The following is a 22,980-nucleotide window of genomic DNA, read 5'->3' on the forward strand; positions in this document are numbered from 1 at the left end:
ATTGAGATGTTACGGGAGGAAAATTAAAGTGTAAATCAGATTTTCAATAGCTTTTAGAGTTCTAGTTTTTTTAATCTAATCGTGACGGACAGTCACATATCAACAAAAGATCTATTTGTCATAGGCGATGTGAACTTGCATTTTGACAGTGAAAATGAGACATACGCGATGTCGCTGAAAAATGCGCTAAAGGATCGCAACTTAGACCAACTGATAAATGTTCCGACACACAGACAAAATGCACAAAAATAGTCTTCTTTTATTCGGATGGGGGCACTAAAGAAAAAATAAATAAAATCTGATTTTTTAAAAAAGTTTAAGGAATTGGTTTAGCACCTGGTCATGTAGCGACGCTACGCTACTGCACGAAAATCGCTGCATAAAAAGTCCATTAGAAAAAATGTGCGTGATATTTACATACAAAATGCATTATTAGCCTTTATAAACAAACAGAAATGTTTACTTTTAATTTTAGCAGCTAGTTGACCAGAAAAAACATCTTTAACTATTATTTATATTTGTTGTAAACATTTCCTGTACATTTTAAAAATATATTTGACTTAGTGATACTGAAAATACATAAAGATTGTCCATCTTTGTTAGCATATTGTAACATTGCCTCCCTTACATTTACGTAATTATTTTAGAATTGGTGTATTTTTATGAAAAAATCGCTTGCATAAATAATTTTATAAATTAAACGGTTTGCTTTTAGAAAACCAAAAGTAGCCGTTGCACCTAAACTTTTCAAGCCGCATTTAATGATGAAATAATATTTTTCATATCTCTTCTAGTTTTCGAGATCTGAGTGTGACAGACGGACAGACTTACAGACGGACATTTTGGACAAACCTAATAGCGGCTTTTTCCCCTTACGGGGGCCGCTAAAAAGAAAAAGTATTGGTTTGTCCCTTGGGGGGAAGTTGATTGCATGTATCGCCCCTCCCACCTAGTACAACCCTTTTTCATTTTATATTTACTAATGATAAAATTTGAGATTAGAGTGTAGTGCGACATAATATACAATGGGTTCACGTAGTTTATATTATATACATAATCAACTAATTTTTGTTCACATACAATGATTTCTCCATAAAAATAGGACCGCCCCCCACTCAGAGGGCTAAAGTGGGAGGGCAGTACATGCAATCGCCCCCCCCCACCCCACTAAATCGGCAAAAATACCTGAAGGAGAGCGACATAATATAAAATGTATATATTAATTAAACTAATTTTGTTCACAAACTATGATTTCTTCGAAAAGTAGGACCGCCTCCCCCCCCCCCCACTCAAAGTTGGGAAGGGCAGTAGAGGTATTCGATCCCCACCCCATCGGCCAACAGGGGAACGACAAAATATAAAGATCAGTTAAAATACCAAACAATAATCATATAGATATTCGCGATCGCCCCTACCGCCCCCCCCCCTGGATCCGCCAGTGCCTCGAGCCCCTTTCATAGGTAGCCAAGCCAAGCTAAGTTCATATATATATATATATATATATATATATATATATATATATATATATATATATATATATATATATATATATATATATATATATATATATATATCAAAAACCTATAATTCGTGATATGACTCCTCCGGTGTCTTCAAAATGTGCTACGCCTCTGGTGACTATATCCTCCAGTCTGCTTAAAATAATGCACCTAAACGCACAGTCATGCAGTAACAAAGCTCTTGAGCTTGCAGATACCATCACTGATGATAGCTACGACATCGTTTTCCTTAGTGAGACATGGTTTAAAGAAGTCGGTGATGAGCCAAGAACCATGGAGCTAACGCCACCAGGCTTTATTTTAAAGAGTCTCCCTCGAAAAACAGGCAGCGGAGGTGGTCTAGCAATACTGTACAGAGATAGTCTATCCAAGTCAGTAACAATAAGACCTGAAAGCTCACCGTACACCACCTTTGAGATGTGCCAGTTTCGCCTTCCCCACCACAGTAGAACACTGACATTTATTTTCCTGTACCGCCCGCCACAGTAGAACACTGACATTTATTTTCCTGTACCGCCCACCACAGTAGAACACTGACTTTTATTTGCCTGTACCGCCCACCACCAAGCAAGAGAAATACATTGACAACAAAAGTTTTCATCGAAGAGTTTCAAGACCTCCTTGACTGTCACATATCAACAAAAGATCTATTTGTCATAGGCGATGTGAACTTGCATTTTGACAGTGAAAATGAGACATACGCGATGTCGCTGAAAAATGCGCTAAAGGATCGCAACTTAGACCAACTGATAAATGTTCCGACACACGTCAAAGGCCATACTCTTGACTGGATTGTTACAAATGCAAGTGAGCTTATAGCCAAACTCAATGTCTCAGACCGCGGCTTGTCAGATCATTTTCTTGTACACTTTGAAATGCGCCTATCAAAAGCAAAAAAGCCAAAGAAAAACGTGACTTCCCGTAAACTTAAAGCCATATATATTGCCTCCTTCAAAATGGACGTGACCTCTTTGCTGTTGCAACAGAGCAACACAGACGTTCTCAGCAATTACAAATCTTGCTTGAAAAAGTTGCTGGACAGCCATGCACCTCTTGTCACTCGTACAGTCTCAGTTAGGCCATCTGCACCCTGGTTGACGGAAGACATAAAGACTGCCAAACTTATTCGCCGACGTGCCGAACGTACATTTCAAAAGACAGGTCTGACGATACATCGACAAATATACATACTAGAAAAAAACAAGGTTAACCGTATGATTAGAGACGCAAAAGCTAGTCATATTCGACAAAAAATCGAAACTTCTGATTCTTCAAAGGAGCTATTTAGGATCACCGCTGAAATGTTAGGGGGAGCAAATAACGAACGTTTGCCGTCATCTATCCCAGTATCTGAACTTCCTGATTCGTTCAATAGATTCTTCATTGTGAAGATTGAGCAGATTAGAAATGACATGCCATCCCTCTCATCCCAGCTTGACCACTCTCCAATTTTTCAAAATACTCCTTTTTGCGAGTATCTGAATATTATGTCAAAAGAACTATTTTAAAGATGCCAAATAAGTCATGTGACCTTGATCCTATTCCAACTTACTTGCTCCTTGAATGTTTAGATGAGCGTGTACCTACAATTACTAACATTGTGAACTCTTCACTGACTTCAGGCATTGTACCACAGCAATTTAAGCATGCACTTGTCAGGCCCTTATTAAAGAAATCCAGTCTTGACCCGGAATGTCTAAAAAACTATCGCCTGGTATCAAATCTTCCCTTCCTGTCAAAGCTTCTGGAGCGCATCGTGTTAGCGCAAATACTTTCTCATCTTGAACAGTACTGTCTCTTGGAAGAATTTCAATCTGCATATAGGAAGTGCCGTAGCACAGAGACAGCAGTGGTCAGGGTACTAAACGACTTACTTCACAATTCCGACAAAGGCCACATATCAATTCTTTCCATGCTGAACTTGTCCGCAGCCTTTGATACGCTAGACCATGAAATTATGATGGCCAGATTCTCTGCAACTTTTTGTTTAGCAGGAGTCGTCCTAAAGTGGCTTGGATCCTACCTGACGGAACGCACCCAAAGTGTCGTTGTTAGCGGGACGGAATCAACAAGCTTACTTTTGAAGTACGGAGTACCCCAAGGATCAGTTCTAGGCCCAGTACTGTTCACTATGTACACATATCCACTCAGCGGTGTCATACGGCCAACCGGCATCTTATACCATTTCTTTGCCGATGACTCACAGTTATACGATTCATCAGTACCCTAAGAGGTGTCGCATCTGGAAGAGAAAATCAGTAGTACCGTTGCAAGGGTGAGCGATTGGATGGTTGAAATAAACTCAAGATGAACGAAGACAAGACAGAAATAATTAAGATTGCACTAGGATCAATGTCTCAAAAGTTGAAAGCACAGATTCTCTCTTTATCACGAACTGCCATGTTCCTTTTGTCCATGTAGTGCGGAATCTTGGAGTTTTCTTCGACTCAACACTATCTTTCGACCCACACATAAGTCAGCTCTGCAAAGGTCTTTATCTGCAGCTGCGCAGATTAGGCCAGATCCGACCATATTTAACAACAGAGTCAACAAAAACGCTAGCTGTGGCATTCATACTCTCCCGCCTTGACTACTGCAACGCCGTGCTAGCAGGTATACCTGATGACAAAATAGCCAAGCTGCAACGTATACAGAACAACGCCGCTCGAATAGTCCTTAAAAAAACTAGACAAGATTCTGCTACTACTCTCTTGCGCACGCTCCATTGGCTTCCCGTGAAAGCGAGAATCGATTACAAGGTCGCCACACTTTGTCATCAGTGTATATATAACAATGAGATGCCCTTGTACCTTAGCGAACTGATTACTCCATATGTCCCCCAGAGAGCCCTGCCTTCAATGGACTCAACGCTTTTAGTAGTGCCACGTTTCTCCCTCAAAAGCTACGGTCTGCGTGCTTTTTCAGTTCACGGACCAAAGGTTTGGAACTCACTCCCCATTGATCTCAGACAGACAACATGCTACACCACTTTTAAGAAGAACATTAAGACCTATCTGTTTAAAACTTTTTTAGATTAACTGTCATTTTAGCTCTAGTGTTTTTGTTTGTAATGTTGTTACAGCGCCTTGAGCCTACATTTTGTTTGTTAACAGCGCTTTATAAATAAAATTATTATTATATATATATATATATATATATATATATATATATATATATATATATATATATATATATATATATATATATATATATATATATATATATGTATATATATATATATAAATGATTCTTCCTTTTTAAGCATTAAATAAAATCTTTGGGTGTTTTCTTTTTGCCCAATTTTAAGTGGCTTCTGAAAAATGGAAAGCCGCTGTTAGCTTTGTGTGGTCTGTCTGTTCGTCCGTCCGTCCGTCACATTTAGATTTAAAAAAAAAAACTAGAAAGATAATTAAAAATCCAATTTCATGAAATTTTGTAGTTCACAAGGTTTGGTGCAACTAGGTCAACTACTTTTTGTAACCGAGCCCTTTTGTTTTTAAAATTAAATATGTACGCCCTTTAAGAGATAGTTGCTATAAGGAGAGTGGATAGGACTACTGTGGCAAAGACCTGTTCAAAGAAGTTTCGGCCATCATTAAGGATATTTCTCTTCTATTAAAGAAATTAGTGGAAGTGACTACTGACACCGCCAGAAGTACGGCTGCATGTCAGAAAAGACTGCCAGCAAGAGGTATTAGAAAAACTAGCAGTTAAAGGGAACCTCTGTGTCAAGGTATTGAATCAAAACCATGTTTTGATGTGTTCAGCACTGTAAATTTTATAACATTCCAAGCGTTGAACCAAAAAAATTTCTAAAATCCTCTGACATAAATAAAGTCCGAATATGTAGAATTTTTATGTTACAGTGAAGTGCGCTGGTTAAGCAGAGGAAAGGTTTTAAAAAAAATTTTAATGAGACATGAAACTGAAATGTTTATGACAGAGAATGAAAGCAAGTGCCTCAACTAAATCATCACTCACGGTTATGAGATTTGGCTTTTTAAAGTGTCGTCACAGTATATCTAAATGAAATCAACAAGAAAAACAAGTAGATTTCACATTTCGCATATATAAGTTGAAATAAGTGCCTTCTAAACGAAATTAAAACTCTTCATCTAGCAGGCGGAAAGGGACGAAACCAATCTTATGTAATTGCCTTAGAGACGGACATCTAGATTTAGTGCTCCGACTTGGTGTCTCATCTATGCAGCAGGATTTCCAGAACTTGGTTTTGGATAAACTTAAATAGTTTATGTTCTTTTTTGGTCAACATTTGCGGGTTGTCGGGTTTCCAATAAAAGTGCGAATTGACGTCTATCATGTAGGTGATTACTCTTTGGGGAGCTCCCGAACAGTTCAATTCCCTCAATAAGTGATAAAGAAGACGTCTCTATCAGATGGGAGAAATTAAGAGCTGTAATCTACAGCTCAACACTTACTGACTGGTTTGAGGCGAATTTATCATAGATGGAACCTTGCATCGAGAAAAAGCGATCTGCACACCTCACCCACAAGGCAAAGCCTAGTCAAAGATCTTTACAGGCCTTAAAAACTGCTAATAAAGAGTCAAAACAAATGGCTAGACAGTGTGCTAACAACTTTTGGAGGGATACCTGAAACTGAATTCAAGAAAGTCTCTACTAAGGAAGTAGTAAAGCTCTGTTTGATCGCATAAAAGCGCTCCTGGGTCCAACAGTGTCTATGCCTGTCCCCTACCATCAAAATCTGGAGAACAATTATGGATCAAACCAAGCACTTATAACGATGGACAGAACACTACTTCAATGTCTATGCCACACCATCTACATCAGATTCCGTTCTGACGGCAATGTGTTCAATCTCCGGTGTCTACTATCCCATACAAGAACAAAGGAGATGGTCATAACGGAACTTCTCTATGCCGATGATTGCAACCTGCTAGCTCACAATGAACATGACCTCCAGAACGCGGTCAACGAATTTGCATACGCTGCCTTCCCTTTCGGTCTATCTATAAACCTCGGGAAAACAGAAGTCAATGTTCCAGAAGTCACTCAATGAAACATACTCAGCCCCAAGGATCACAGTAAACGGACAGCCCCTTCACACTTCACATATCTAGGTATTATAGTGTCAAATGACGCCTCACTTTCAAGGGAAGTTGATAACCGTCTGGACAGGGCTAGTAGCGCTTTTGGACGCCTTCAGGCGAGAGTTGGGAAGAACAAATCGCTCCGCCTGCCTACAAAAATCAATGTCTACAATGCGGTGGTTCTCTCAACCCTTCTGTATGGCTCTGAGACATGGACACTATATAAAAAACAACTAAGACTTTTTGAGCGCTTTCACCAAAGATGCTTGCACTCCATCATGGACATACGGTGGCAAGACCGCACTACAAACAGCGATGTCCTTGCGAACGCCGGTATGGACAGTATAGAGGGACTTCTTATTGTCCGACAGCTACGCTTGGCAGGGCACCATGTGCGTAGTCGGGGGGGGGGCGGTTTGGGGTTCACCCCCCCCCCCCGAAATGACGGGGGACGGAATTCAGTGACTGATTTTTTGCTTTCATTTTGTTTATTTTAGGTGAGATTTTAATACTAAATCATCACTTACCACAGCACAGCCGAAGGGGTTTTGAGTTAAAAACCCTATCCAGGGGGTTTTGAGTTTAACAAAGCCTACTAGAGGGTTTTGAGTAAAAAAACAACCCTATCAGGGGGTTTTGAGATAAAAATCCCTCTACCAGGGGGTTTTGAGATAAAAATCCCTCTACCAGGGGGTTTTGAGATAAAAATCCCTCTACCAGGGGGTTTTGAGACAAAAATCCCTCTACCAGGGGTTTTGAGTTTAAAACCCCCTACCAGAGGGTTTTGAGTAAAAAAAAAACCTATCAGGGGGTTTTAAGATAAAAATCCCTCTACCATGGGGTTTTGAGTTTAAAACCCCCTACCAGTGGTTTTGCAGTTAAATCCCCCCTCTTCTATCAACAAAACTATTTAAAAAATGCAAACGACAATCCCCAAATTCCAAGAAAACAGCTAAGGAAGATTTTGACTTTAAAACCGCCTCCAAAAATTACGATAAACCCCCTCTCAATATAAAAAAGCAAATTACACACTCAAAATTCTATGAGCGTAGCCAAAGGTGTTTTGAGTTTAACCCCCACCCCCACCAGTTGGGGTTTGAAGCTAAAAAGTACCTCTTCAATATAAAAAAAAAGCAAATTACACACTATAAAATCTATGAGCGTAGCCAAAGCCGTTTTGAGTTTAAAACCCACTGCCAGCGGGGGTTGAAGCTGAAAAATACCTCTTCAATATTAAAAAGAAGAAAAAAAAAAAGCAAATTACGCACTCAAATGCTATGAGCGTAGCCAAAGGGGGTTTGAGTTTAAATCCCCATTCAGAGGGTTTAGATGCTAAAAAATACCTCTTCAATATAAAAGAAGCAAATTACACACTAAAATTCTTTGAGCTAATGAGGGATTTTGAGTTTAAATCCACCTCTTTTTTTTTTTTTTTAAATTTAAAACCCTTTCAGTTGGTTTTGAGTTTAAAATTCCCCTACAGAGCGTTTTGAGTTGAAAACCTATCTCTTCAATATTATTTTAAAGCAACTACACTCACCAAATTCTATAATTCTTAGCTAAATGGGGTTTTAAATTTAAAAAAAAACAAAAAAACTCCAGAGATTTTTTATTTTAAAACCCCTCAACAGATAATTTTGACGATAAAACTTTCCTTTTCGATATAAAATCTAAAGCGAAATACAGGCATGTAATTCCAAGAGCGTAGTCAAGAGAGGTTACAAATTTCTACCAGTGGCTGGGCTCCATTAATAAAGTGTGAATAGTCATCTACCGAAATTGAAAAACACTAAATGTGGCTCAACAAAGATGGCTAAGACAGATTTTAGGAGTCAGTTATAGAGATAGGGTCTAAATCAAATAAATCATATGCCGAACTGGGAGTCTAACCGACAAATGAATTACGCATAATAAGAGTTGCGGAAACAGCTTGCCGGAAAATGCGCCGAACGGCGCGAGAGGGTCTAAGCGGCGCCTTCGACATAGGGGTCACGGAGGTCACGGTCTAAGTCTAAGTTGGCTTTCAATACCAGAAATAGTGCTCCCCCTTGCTAGCAAGTCTACAAGATTTCCACTTATTCCAGGAAGAACTTATTCTAGGGCACAATAAACGTCTTCCGAAAGGGTCAGAATGTAATAAAGATTAATTATGTACTTACACACACACACACACACACATATATATATATATATATATATATATATATATATATATATATATATATATATATATATATAATTGTTTCACCCCACCCCCACCCCCCAAAAAAAATCCTGGCTACGCCCATGCAGGGCACGTATCCCATATGGCAGTCTTTTTTGGTGAGCTAAAAGGTGATCGACATAACAGGGGCGCCCCACGGAATCGCTTCAAAGACCAGCTTAGGCGTCAATTTTCCTTGGCTGACATAGAGGAGAGCACCTGGCTGCATGCGGCGTCGGAACGAGACAGCAGGAGGTCACTCACGAAGGCCGCGGGATACACATTTGAGACCAAAAGAAAATCTGCTGCCGATAACAAACGCAGACGACGAAAAGAAAATCTAAATCAACCACCTGCGGACAATGGTTATCCTTGCCCTGAATGTGGCAAAATATGTAGGTCACAGCTGGGGCTGCGCATCCACGGGAAATACTGTATTCCTCACTAATCTTCGGACTCGAAGACAAGCCTTATTATTATTGATATTTTAACAGATCTTTATATTATGTAGTTCCCCTGTTAGCCGATTGGGTTGGGGGGGGCGAATACATCTACTGCCCTTCCCACATAAATTACCCTTTGAGAGGGGGGGGGGGACGGCCCTACTTTTATTTAGAAATCATAGTTTAAGAACAAAATTAGTTTAATTATTATATAATTTTATATTATACCACTACACTTCTGGTATCTTAGCCGATTCGGTGAGGTGGGTGGGGGCGATTGCGTCTACTGCCCTCCCCACTCTTTATAGCCCTCTGAGTGGGAGGGGACGGTCCTATTTTTACGCATTAATTAGCTAGACATAGATTAGATCTATCTATATCTTGATATTTATTTTTTAAAACTTTATTTTGACAAATGACAAAACTGTAGGCTATGTAGACGTCTATTATTAATATTAGCTGTAAAATAATCAAATTGCATTTTCCAAAGCTATAGTAAACTCTAGTCTAGATCTAGTCTGTATCTGTATAAAAATAAATGTGATAGGACGGACTCCTTAAAAAAATATTCGCAGCCGTCAGGAATGAAATGCGTAAAGATCGGCCAATGATGCACTTCACGTTTCAGATTGTTTACTTCCCGTAGCTGTTTTTGCATACGCTTAAAAGTAAGTTTAAAATATGTCTTATTTATTTAAGTTATAGATCTAGATCTAGATCTATAAGACAGGCCTTATTTTATTATTATTATTATTACAATTAATATTTAAGACTCTAATCTAGATCTAGAGTCTATATATAGATCTAATTAAAGTATTTAAAGTCTAAGTCAACTAAGAAGACTAACACTAACTGTCAGTGACTGACTAGTCTAGATCTAAGTCTAAGTGTCACTAATCACTAAGTCTAAGTTGACTAAGACTAGACTGGTAGACTAGATCTAAGTGAAGTGACTACGACTAGTAATCAGTAATGTCAGTAATGAGTAGTAAGATTTATTTTATATAGATCTAATATATCTAATAAGGATCTAGATCTATCTAGTCGGTAAAACTTAAAAACTTCCCATCGAAGCTTTATTTAACTTAACTAGATAGAACTAGATTCTAGATCTAGATCTAGATCCGTCTAGTCAGTCTAAGGCTAAGGTCTAAGTATTTCAAGACTACTTAATTAAAAAGTAGATCTACTACTGGACTGGAATTTAGATTCTAAGAATAAGATCTAGAGTAGTTTTTTATTCTATTGGACACCTATAATAGGCCAAAATTTCAAAGTTTGACTTTTACAGCGCATTATTTGAAAATGATTTGACATAGAAAAGAAAATGAAGTAGGCATATCAAAATCTTCTTTGGTTTAAGGAGAATAAGGATGACTACTTATATTTGTACCCCTAACCTATATTTGTTATTATATTTAAGGTCAAAGAGGTCATGTGTTTTATTTTATTCAGACAAAATTGACCTACATTATTAAATTGATGCTGGACACCATAATTTATTTCAGACAGTCTCCATATTTAGGCATCAATAAACTCAGATAAAATGTTGATTTTATATTAACATTAACTAAATTTTAAGATCCCTAGGCATAGCCCCTCACATGAAATCATTAAGTTGTTTTCAAATTGTGCATAAATACGAACACAAAAAATAAAAATATGAACACACTTATTCTCCCAAAATTAGCTGAATCCTCTAGAATCTATATTCTCTCTATATAAATCTAGATCTATCTAGTGATCTAGTAGGTCTAGATCTAGGCATTTAACTTCATTCAATGTACCAAACTCACTCCAAACATTTGCCCATTTATTCTCTATAAAAAAAAAACAACAACAAAAAAAAAAATAAGATCATTAACATTAATGTCCAAAACTGGCTGTTTGAAATAAATTTTGGTAAGAAAATCATAATTTAATTCAAACACCCTATTAATTTTTTTTTTGAATGGAATCAAACTACTTGGCTTATGAATCAAATAAATCAGCTCTAAAAACAGAATAAATATTTCCAGGCTTATTAGCGTAGACTTAGCCAACAAAAAAATAATAGTCTTAACCCTAGGAAGAGCTAAAGTCATCCGGGTAACATCTATAGGAAAAAACAACAACCCGACTTACACATTTGAAATTCTTTTTCCTTACATAAAAAGACAGCTAAATGGAAGGAAATTGGGTCAGAATCATTAGTAAATGGACAAGCACATTATACAGCACGCTAGTTTCATATTAAATATCAAAATAAAGATTTAATGACCACAAAAACAGCGAGTGTCCTAATTCATGTAATGTCCGGATTAAATAAACTACTCTATCTAGTTATAGTATCTTCTAGATCTAGATCTAGACTCATAAATCTATACTAGACTCTATAATCTATAACTAGACACTAGCTATACTAGATGAGTAGTTAGGTACCATAGGCCACAGAAACACATGGCCTTTACATCATCTGCCCTATAGACCACAAGGTCTGATGGCCTTTACATCATCTGCCGTATAGACCACAAGGTCTGAAAAGGGGAACTTTTTTTACTTTTACTCCTTGCCTACATGCATAGAATTTTGTGACTGTGTAGTTTGCTTTAATTTTATATTGAAGAGGCGGCTTTTAGCTTCAAATCCGGATGAAGAAGGATTTTAAAGTTCAAATCCTCTGGAGGGGGTTCTAACTTAAAGCCCTCAGGAGTGTTTTTTTAAACACAAAACCTGTCTTGGCAACGCTCATAGAATCTGGTGACTGTTGTATGCTTTAGTTTTATATAGTATTGTTGTTTTTTTTTCATTAAAAAAAATTTGGAAGCTCAAAATCCACCTTGGCAACACTCATGGAATTATGTGACTACTGTCGTTTGCATTATTTTTGTTTTATAGAAGATAGGGGTTTGAACATCAAAACCCCCTTGGCTGCGCTGGGGCAAATCATGGTTTAACATTAAAATCTCACCTAAAATACTCAAAAGCAAAAAAATCAGTCACAAAATTCCACCTCCCCAGTGGGGCGCGGAATTTTCATTTGGGGGGGGGGGGGTATGCTTGGCATACTAGAATATATCAAGATGTAGGGCCTACATCTGGAAAAAAAAAATTTAAAAGACCACCTGAAAATTGGCAACACATAAAATGGGAACTTTTTGACAAAGCACGAAAATGGCCTCATAATATGACTACCTTTAATAGCGATCCTGGCAAGATGGCTGCTCCCTGTTTACTGTTATAAGAGATGAGTTAAATTTTTCGTTTTGTTGTATTAAAATCAAACCAAATTCATTAAAAAAGCTATTTAACTAATAAACTAATATCTTTAAATTATATATTTAACTTAATTCAGCATTTTTCCCCTAATTAATTCAAATTAACAACTCTTAGCTTAGGACTAGATCTAATCTATATTTATTATTATTATAATTATTATTTTAGATCTAGTCAGTCTAGTGTTAGACTTAGACTTTAATTAAGGCTTTAGATCTACTAATCATCTACTAATACTACTAATAATAACTAATAGTAATATTCTATATAGTTAAGTATACACGTAAATATATTGATCTAGAATTAGATCTAGATCTAGTCTAGGTCGTCTAGGTCCATATTTTGAATTTAATAAACCATTTCATTTGATTTAATTGTCATTGTAAATTAGCTTTCAATTTAGATTTAGACATAAATTAGGCATTGTAAACCTTAAACTAGATTTAGACTAGACCCCTTTAAAAACTAAAATCAACAACAGTCATCATGAAATTGCTTTGGCTATTTATCCTAATAATTACTAAATACACACTAGCTGAACACAGAACCAGATCTACCTTAGTCAACACTAAACTTAAAAAGGAAACAACAGTCATAATCAATCATCACACTTTAGATCAAAGCAACTTAAAAAATAACCTAACATACACATCCATAACACTAAAGAAGATTACCCATCACAAATGGAAGTTCTCAATCAGACACAGCAGAAATAAATACCTATCACTGTTAATATTAATAGCAGGAGATGTAGAGTCAAATCCAGGGCCTAGATCTAAAGATAGATGCAACATCTGCAAAAAAGTATGCACCATGAAACAGAAAGCCATTCAATGTGACACCTGCGATGAATGGTACCATGCATCATGTCTCCATATGAATACACCTGTGTATTATGCCTTAGGCAACAAAGATGCATCATGGCACTGTGTACCGTGTGGGTTACCTCAGTTTACATCAGGACTGTTTGATTCCTTTGATGCAGACACTTCTAACCCATACAACATCCTAAACACCATCCCAAACCAAACTCACCAACCACTAGCCAGATCCACTCCTGTTAAACCTAAATCTACTAAAATTAAAACAACAGCCTCACTAAACAAACCTACTAAAGAAGTAACACCAAAATACCTTAAAACCTTAGTAATAAATTTTCAAAGCATTAGGAACAAAACAGCAGACTTAGAAATTTTATTAGAATGTGAGAAACCAGACATAATTGCAGGCACAAAAACTTGGCTACATCCTGAAATTTATAATGCAGAAATTTTCAATAGTAATTATGAAATTTTTAGAAAAGATAGGGCTGATAATCATGGAGGAGTTCTTTTAGCAATAAAAAACACTCTTATAGCAGAAGAAATTACCTTACCTAACTCAAAAAATATAGAATCAACATTTTGTAAAATTAATACCACCTCAACATCCCTAATAATAGGCAGCATTTACAGACCACCAAATTCTAGTTTAGAATACATGCAGGAACTATGTAATCAGATTACTACACTTAAAGAGACAAATAAAAATGCAGTTTTTTGGATTATGGGTGATTTCAACCTACCTGATATAAATTGGAAAACACTAACCATAGATAAACACCAAAACCTTAAGGACATAAATGAGCTTTTCATAGACACTTTACACAACCTAAGTTTAGATCAAATCATTAAAAAGCCAACTAGATTAAACAACACATTAGATCTCTTCTTAACCAACAGACCTGGATTAGTAGTTGATTATGATATTATCCCTGGTCTATCAGACCATGAGATCATAAAAATACACAGTCAGATAAAAGCAGTAGCCAATACAAAACCCAAAAGAAAAATCTTACTCTGGAATAAATGTAACCTAACACAACTACACCAAGCCTAGTTGTGTTAGGTTACATTTATTCCAGAGTAAGACCAGTCGATGACCTCTGGAATTTCATTAAAAACCATCTTAAAAGCATTATAGAAAATCATATACCAACTAAATACACATCAAACAAAATAAATAAATGCTGGTTTAATAATAGACTAAAGAAGCTTTAGTTTCAAAGGTTATCATGGCCAGGGGTGTCAATGGGGTTAAGCTCCCATTGTCTATAAAGTACTCCTAATGGCATGCGTCTCAAATAGCCTCTGACAACTAAGTCCAGCACCTGGCCTGCTCGTGTGGCTTAGATATTAAGCCCGGCGAAACTGCTCTTACTAACAGGTGAAGGGGTGAAGGCGGATACCTGGCGCCACAAAATTGGGAGCTTCGGGCAGATGGAGCTCGTCAGCCTAGTAAGGCAGTTCATCTAGGAGAGGGGTACTCTGACTTCAAACCCCCGCTGCCTTGCGGTACTGAGGCTTCAGGAGACAACCTCGAGGAGAAATCAGGAGTGAAGCCCCTTAGGCGTTGGGAGTATCAGCTACGAAATTCCCTCCGGCAGCTTCTGCAACTGAGTTGGTGCCAAATGTAATGCGATGCGTTCCTTTGGATCACATCAGCAAGGTCGAGAGAGGGATCATGACGCATGGGCCACCCATGACCCCTTTATCCAAGGCCCAGGAATGCGCCCCGGAGAGGAAACTCTGGTGCTGCTGCAAAGCGGCTAAAACAACACGGGAGACAACAGTTACGGGTTATAAGTCCAACTTGATTGGCGTAATGTATGGACGCCACGGGTTGTCTCTGACGGTGGGAGAGGTCTTCGCGCCTCACTGATCAGCTACCGCCCGCCTCAACCTGGGCAGCCCCCAGTCAGTTAGGTGCTGATCCGCCACATCCTGCCTGCTCTAATGGGTGCTTAGAGCTTAGTTTAAAACGACAAGTAGGCTGGAAACTTGCACCAAGCAACAAAAGAAGAAAAATTAAACTGAAAAAGAAAATCCCTGTCATGCGACTGGCCACTTGGAATGTCAGGACAATGTGTCCTGGTCTCACTGATGATCTAAGGCAGATCGACGATGCAAGGAAGACGGCAGTTATAAACAACGAGCTAAAGAGGCTACATATTGACATTGCAGCCCTGCAAGAAACCCGACTGGCCGAAAACGGCATGCTCCGTGAGACTGACTACACTTTCTTTTGGAAAGGGAAAGCACAGGATGAGACTCGAATACATGGTGTGGGCTTTGCTGTCAAGAACAGTCTTCTTCCCATGATAGTCCCTCCAGTTGGTGGCTCGGAACGGCTACTAAGCATAAGTATGATGACAGCATCTGGAAAAGTCACTCTAATTAGTGCCTATGCCCCCACACTATGCTCACTTCAGGAGGACAAAGACAAGTTCTATGAAGACCTCAAAGAAGCCATTGCAAAAATTCCTCAAAAAGAACATATGATCCTTCTAGGTGACTTCAATGCCAGAGTAGGATCAGATCACACTACCTGGCCAGACTGTCTTGGGCTTTTTGGAATCGGAAAGATGAATGAGAACGGACAAAGACTGCTTGAATTCTGCACATACCATAAGCTCTGCATTACCAACACATACTTCAGAACAAAACCACAGCACTGTGTCTCATGGAGGCACCCTAGGTCTGGGCACTGGCACCAGCTGGATATGATACTGACACGAAAAAAGGACATTGGAAATATACTGCTGACACGTAGCTACCAAAGCGCGGATTGTGATACTGATCATACTTTAGTGTCCTGCCGGACAAGACTGCTGCCAACTAAGATCCACACTTCACAGGGAAAAAGAAAATCACGCCTGAATACTACTAGCACAAAAAATCCTGATCTTTGCACCGAATTTGAGAACAAATTAGAGGAAGCTTTTAAAAACTTCTCTGTGACTGAGGTAGAAAAAGGCTGGACGTTTATGCGTGATACAATCTACCAAACATCATCACTGGTCTTTGGAAACAAAACCAAGAAAAGCGAAGACTGGTTTGAAGCTAGTCTACTAGAAATGGAAACTGCCACCACGAACAAGAGAGCAGCTATGCTAATCTACAAGAAGGATCCCACCCCAAGCAACTTAAAAAGGCTCAGAGCTGCACGTAACAATGCCCAAAGAGTAGCGAGACAATGTGCTAACAAATACTGGCAGGAGCTATGCGAAGACATTCAATCTTGTGCCGACTGTGGTAACATAAGAGGACTATATGAGGGCATGAGAAAAGCCTTTGGACCTCACACCAGCAAGTGTGCTCCGCTAAAGTCAAAAGATGGCTCAATCATCAGCGATCGTGCGCTGCAAATGGAACGATGGGTAGAACACTATGCAGAACTCTACCAGATTGAAAACGCCATCTCACCAAATGCTGTTTCCAACTTCCCATCACTTCCAGTTTTGACGGAATTAGACGAAACGCCCTCAGTAAAGGAGCTGAGCATTGCCATTGACATGCTTGCACATGGGAAAACACCCGGAGGAGATGGCATTCCTGCTGAAGTAATTCAGGCTGGAAAACATGCCCTAATCAAACCACTCCATGAACTGCTAAGCTTGTGCTGGGAACAAGGAATGGTCCCCCAGGAATTGAAAGACTCCAACATTGTTACAATTTATAAAAATAAAGGCGACCGCTCTGATTGTAACAATTACAGAGGCATCTCACTGCTTAGCATAGTCGGAAAGGCTTTTGCTAGAGTATTACTAAAGCGATTACAGATCCTGGCAGATCGTGTTTATCCAGAGTCGCAGTGTGGCTTTAGGGCAGGTAGATCTACAACAGATATGATTTTCTCTCTGCGGCAGCTACAGGAGAAGAGCAGAGAACAAAAGCAGCCCCTCTTCATAGCTTTTATTGATTTGACCAAGGCCTTTGACCTTGTTAGCAGAAGCGGTCTGTTTGCTGTACTAGAGAGAATCGGCTGCCCAAATAAGTTAAGAAAACTAGTGTCAGCTTTTCACGAAAATATGCAGGGCACCGTTCAGTTTGAAAGTCTTCCTCCAGGCCATTCTCCATTAAGAGCGGTGTAAAACAAGGATGTGTACTGGCCCCTACACTATTTGGCATCTTCTTCTCAGTCGTACTATCCAGTGCTTTTAAATCCCTGGAAGACGGAATATACATCCATAGCAGATCCGATGGAAGGCTCTTTAACCTGGCACGTCTTAAAGCCAAAACGAAAAGGCGTCGTATCTTGATAAGGGAGCTGCTGTTTGCCGATGACGCGGCACTCGTATCTCACTCACAAGGAGGTCTACAGAAGCTAGTGAACGCCTTAGCAGTTGCTTGTCAAGAGTTTAGCCTTACTATAAGTCTCTCCAAGACCGAAATCCTGGCACAAGACGTCGCAGAAATACCTATAATACAAATTGGGAACCACACCCTTTCAGTGGTGCAGGAATTTACCTACTTGGGTTCAACAATTGTCAGTAACCTAGACTTAGACATCGAGCTGACAAAAAGGATAGGAAAAGCTACCACAGCATTGGCAAAACTCTCCAAGCACGTCTGGGAAAATGGTAAATTGACCACAGCGACCAAAATCCTAGTCTACAACGCCTGTGTTGTGAGCACTCTCCTTTATGGCAGTGAAAGCTGGTCAACATACATGTACCAAGAGCACAGATTGAATAGTTTCCACTTGCGCTGCCTGAGACGCATAATGGGCATCTCTTGGAGGGACCATGTCTCCAATCAGGAAGTTTTGAGATTGGCCAAAATGAACAGCATGTATGCTCTCCTGACACAAAGAAGATTACGCTGGCTCGGACATGTCACCCGCATGCCAGATGGTAGAATCCCGAAAGATATCTTATATGCTGAGCTTGTGGAAGGAGTCAGACCCAAGGGCCGCCCAAGACTAACATATAGAGATGTCTGCAAGCGAGACATGAGAGCCTCAGGCATCAGTGAAAGTATGTGGGAAAACATAGCCAAAGACCGGAGTGCATGGAGACAGACTGTGCGTGCTGGGACAACCCTTGCTGAGAACAAAAGAATTGAAGCGGCTTTAATCAAGAGGGAAAAAAAGAAAGCTGCCCTGTCTGCTAGCCCTAAATCAGAGGCATACACATGTACGAATTGTGGCAAAGTCTGCCATTCTAGAATTGGCTTGATTAGCCACACCAGATTCTGCCCTGTCTCAAGATTAAGCCAAAACCAGTGACTCACTTGGGCGCATCCATTGCCTTTCGAGACAAAAGGAGCCATATAATATAAAAAAAAAAAAAAGAAGCTTTGTAAACAGAAGGAAAACCTCTATTTAAAGAAACTAATGCAGAAAGAGTTTACAAAAAGTATATAAAAATTAAACACTTAACCCAAAAAGTAAGCAGACAGCTGCAGAGTGAATACATAAACAATGTAATATCTAAAGATAACAACAAAAACCTATGGTCATACATTAAGTCTAAGAAAATGGAAACAACAGGCGTAGCGCTATTAAAAGATGAACATAACATAATTGTCACCACCTCAAAGTTGGTGCCATAGAGTAGAAACCCTAATTCTGTATTGTGTATGTTAATTCCATATTGTGAATCTTATTCACAACCCATGTTGCACTAAGGTGAACACTTTTGACCTTAGGTGAACCAGAGAGTTAAAGGCAGTCAGTCCACATAGAGATCTCGTAGCAAGCACTTGTATTGAGTCACTTAAGATATAAGCAGTAGAGTTAGATGTTTAAAGTAGTTGGTTATAGAATAAGTACTAAGTTGTGATATTCGTATATTACTGTTGGATTAATACTGACCATCCCTGGGTCGAATTGTATGGTGTATTCATTATGTGGTGTTATATTAAACTTAAACTTGTGTCTGCTACACCCAGCGTCATTGCATTATTCTGTGATTTGTAACAAGAACCCAATGTCACCACCACGCCTACATTGATAACCACAGCCACATTCATAACATATAAAATAACGCAGTGACATTTATGGTGTCAGAAGCGGCCGAAAACGACATTTATGACAGCATTGTTCAAAGTCACTTTAACATGATATGCTGAGACAACCTGCGTGGACGAAACTAGACAACCCTGATCTTACAACCTGTGTGGATGAAACTAGACAACCTGATCTTACAGCCTGTGTGGGTGAAACTAGACAACCGTGATACTACAACCGGTGTGGGTGAAAATCTAGTACTACAAGTCATTCAAGTCATCGTTTGAAGACAGCTGATATATGGTCAGTCGAAGTAGCTGACATATTCAAGAATCATCTACATCGAGTGCTCGTCATAATTCTAATGACACACTCCTATTGTCGCTGTCTAACAGCACATTTAATAAGAGAGCGCTCTTACTCTTAGACCTCTCTTGTCGTCACTACCTAAGGTCATTTTTAGTTATGTATATTTGTTTCAGCAACTGTACTATTCTACTGTGGATTTAACAAGTGGATTACTTATGAACTGTGGATTTAACAAGTGGATTACTTATGAACTGTAACATTGTACTGTGGATTTAACAAGTGGATTACTTATGAACTGTACCATTGTACTGTGGATTTAACAAGTGGATTACTTATGAACTGTACCATTGTGCTGTGGATTTAACAAGTGGATTACTTATGAACTGTACCGTTGTGCTGCGGATTTAGCAAGTGGATTACTTATGAACTGTACTGTGGACATAATTTATGTGGAGCATCACCGGAACTTTATGTACAAGTCAAGCATCAAGTGAATATTTAAGGGAAGTAACTTTAATTACCCTTTAGTATTATCAGTATTGATTAGTTCTCTTGAACTACACCACAATTTTTTTTCATTGTTTACATTTGTATTTATATATACATTTGACTTTAGGGACTAAATTTAATTATCTATTGAGTCTGAGCATTTATATTTTTTTTCAAGTAAGCATCCAGGTATTGGTAGGGACTCTTTAGATAAAGTAAATACTTGATCGTATAGCTGTATTAGTTAAGTTTGTATTTCGTCAAGTATCTATCATATTGTTAAACTCTTGTATTGATATTGTCTTGTTTACATTTGTTGAATTTCTTTTGCGTCATTGTTATTACTCATTGTAATTCTTTTGTCTACTATTTCTACTATCTTGTAATGTCTCTTTAAAGCAGACTGTTTAGTATCTATAGTGTATTTATGTTTGTCTAATTACTTATTAATATATATATTTATTTACTTCTTATTTCAACCTATTTTTTATTATTATCAACACTACACTACACACTTGATACACTATGGGATATATTTTGATTTGAGATTGTGACAAGATTGATTGTAAATAATATATACTTTGAGCACATTCAACTATTTGATACTATTGATACATTGATCACTATTTATCAGACTAATAAGGCTCACACAATTGTGAATTATTTGTTGCAATAAACTTTTACATTGCAAGGGAGATACTAGAAATACATAATCATATAATTGATCAGTAAAGTATTACATTACGCACTAGACAAAGTACCAAGAATAACTTAAGATACCTCATAACCTCAATTGTTTCGCACAAAATATATATCTACTATTACCTGTAATTGCTATTTGAGCAGTAATAATTATTTATTGTACAATATTTCATTTACAAATATCTAGTACACATATCTATTACTAAACTATATTACTAATTTGAATCTTTGAAAATGGCTGAGTATGAAAAACTAATAGAGATAGTGGATAAACTAAAGTTAAAAGAAGATGATAGAGCTGCATTCATAAAAATTGAAATAGATAGAATTAGAGTAGAAAAAGACAAGCAACGGGAAGAAAGGCTACATGAAAGAAGACTGAGAGAGAAAGAACAAGAAAACTTAGAGAAAGAAAAAGAACGCCAGCATGAAATAAAATTAAAAGAACATGAAGAAAAAATGGCCAAGCTAGCAAAAGAAAATAAAGACAATTCAGCAAGTCAAACTTCATCTCATCATCAGTATCATAGCAAATTTAGGAACTTTGACCCAAAAGAAGACACATTAGAAAATTTCATTATTCAATTTGAATATATCTGTCAAACAGCAAATATGAATAGTGCACAAATGGCTCAACAACTGCTAGCTAACCTAAGAGGTGAACCACTAAACATCATCGACACACTAACTATGGAGCAAAGAAAAGACTACAACACAGTAAAGCAAAGACTTATTGAACATTTTGGCAAGACAGAGGAACACTATCGAAAACTTTTTAGGGAAATAAAACTAGCAAAGAATACAGATTTAAAAAGAACAATACATGACATGCGCCAGAACATGACAAAGTGGCTACAACTCGCAAACTGCAACTTAGATGACCCCAAACAGATCTTAGATTTTTTTCTCATTGAGAATGTGCTAATTAATGTTACAGATGCAGCATTCTCATTCCTGAAGGAGAGAAAAATAAAAAATGAAGCTGAATTGATATCAAACTTAACAACATACAAAGACTCACACCCAAACATCACCATTGACAAAAGGGAATTGTACAATGTAGCTGCAACAGTGACAGAAAACCATCCAAGAACTACAAATAAATTTAAATATGCCAAGAGCATACAATGTTTTTTCTGTGGCATATTGGGTCACACCAAAGCAGAGTGCAGAAAGAGAATGGCATCAGAAAAACAGCAATATGTAAATAGAAACCATAGATATGGAAGAGATAACAGAACTTTCCAGAGCTTCAGTCCTAACTATAATAGATCCTATCAACAACAATATAACAGAAGAACATGGCAAAGCTACAGTCCAACTAACAGTAGATCACATCAAACAAACAGAACCAAAGCAGCAAACAAAACAAATAATTATACACATCATATAGTTAAAGTTGAAAATCTTTCAAGAAATACTAGATGGCAAACTATTATGAATTATTTCAACAACACAGCTTTTGTAAAATGGGTAGACATCAAAATAAGTGAAGACAAATCAAACAAAATAGCTTTAGTCTATTTGAAAACACAAAGAGATTGTAACAAAATTGTCAATTCATTTGATAATACTTTATTTCAAGGAAGATATATTAGAGTAATGCACTTTAAAGCTAGCATAAATTCAAGGTCATAGAATTAAAGTCACAATTGCTAAAGTTCAAAGATTTAAGATTCACACCTTAAAGTAAAAAATTATTTTTACAACCAACTATGAGCATTATTCTGTAAACATTGAGCATTATTCTGTAAACATTGAGCATTATTTTGTAAACATTGAGTACTATTTGTAAACATTGAACTAGAACTAAGACTTCATTTTTTAAAAAAAAACTCTATTTGTAAACAAACTTTGGAATTTGATTACTACATTGTAACCAACAATTTTTTTTTCACATTCTTTTGTCAACAAGAATAACATTTTTGTACTCAACAATGTAAACAAACATTGAATTTTTTCCAAACTTATTCAGTACCTAGCTTAATTTTTTTTCCATACAATGTAAACATTATTTTTCTCATTGTATTGAGAACAACTGTGACAAAATTTTTTTTCTACAGCTATTGTAAACAAGATTGGAATTTTTTTACTATGTCATTTATCACAACTATATAACTTAGTCACATTTTTCAATACTATTGAAAAAAGGAGATTGATTCATAATGTAACTTATTTATTTAATGTCAATTAGTGTAATCAAATATTGACATACAC

At 37.6% G+C, this 22,980-nt stretch overlaps 1 protein-coding gene across 4 annotated transcripts in view; it reads left to right on the forward strand.

Moving 5' to 3' along the window:
• Nucleotides 1–9,686: 9,686 nt before the first annotated feature.
• LOC106070827 (transmembrane channel-like protein 7) overlaps nucleotides 9,687–22,980 on the forward strand; it is a 76,902-nt gene continuing 63,608 nt past the window's right edge. Inside the window, exon 1 of one of the 4 annotated variants that reach the window (XM_056019675.1) lies at nucleotides 9,687–9,905. The gene's annotated coding sequence lies outside the window, so the exon portion shown is untranslated. The remainder of the gene's footprint in view (nucleotides 9,906–22,980) is intronic. The other 3 variants (XM_056019676.1, XM_056019672.1, XM_056019677.1) reach the window with 3 other exon arrangements.

This window comes from Biomphalaria glabrata, chromosome 2 (genome assembly GCF_947242115.1).
Source record: "Biomphalaria glabrata chromosome 2, xgBioGlab47.1, whole genome shotgun sequence".
Taxonomy (NCBI): domain Eukaryota; kingdom Metazoa; phylum Mollusca; class Gastropoda; family Planorbidae; genus Biomphalaria; species Biomphalaria glabrata.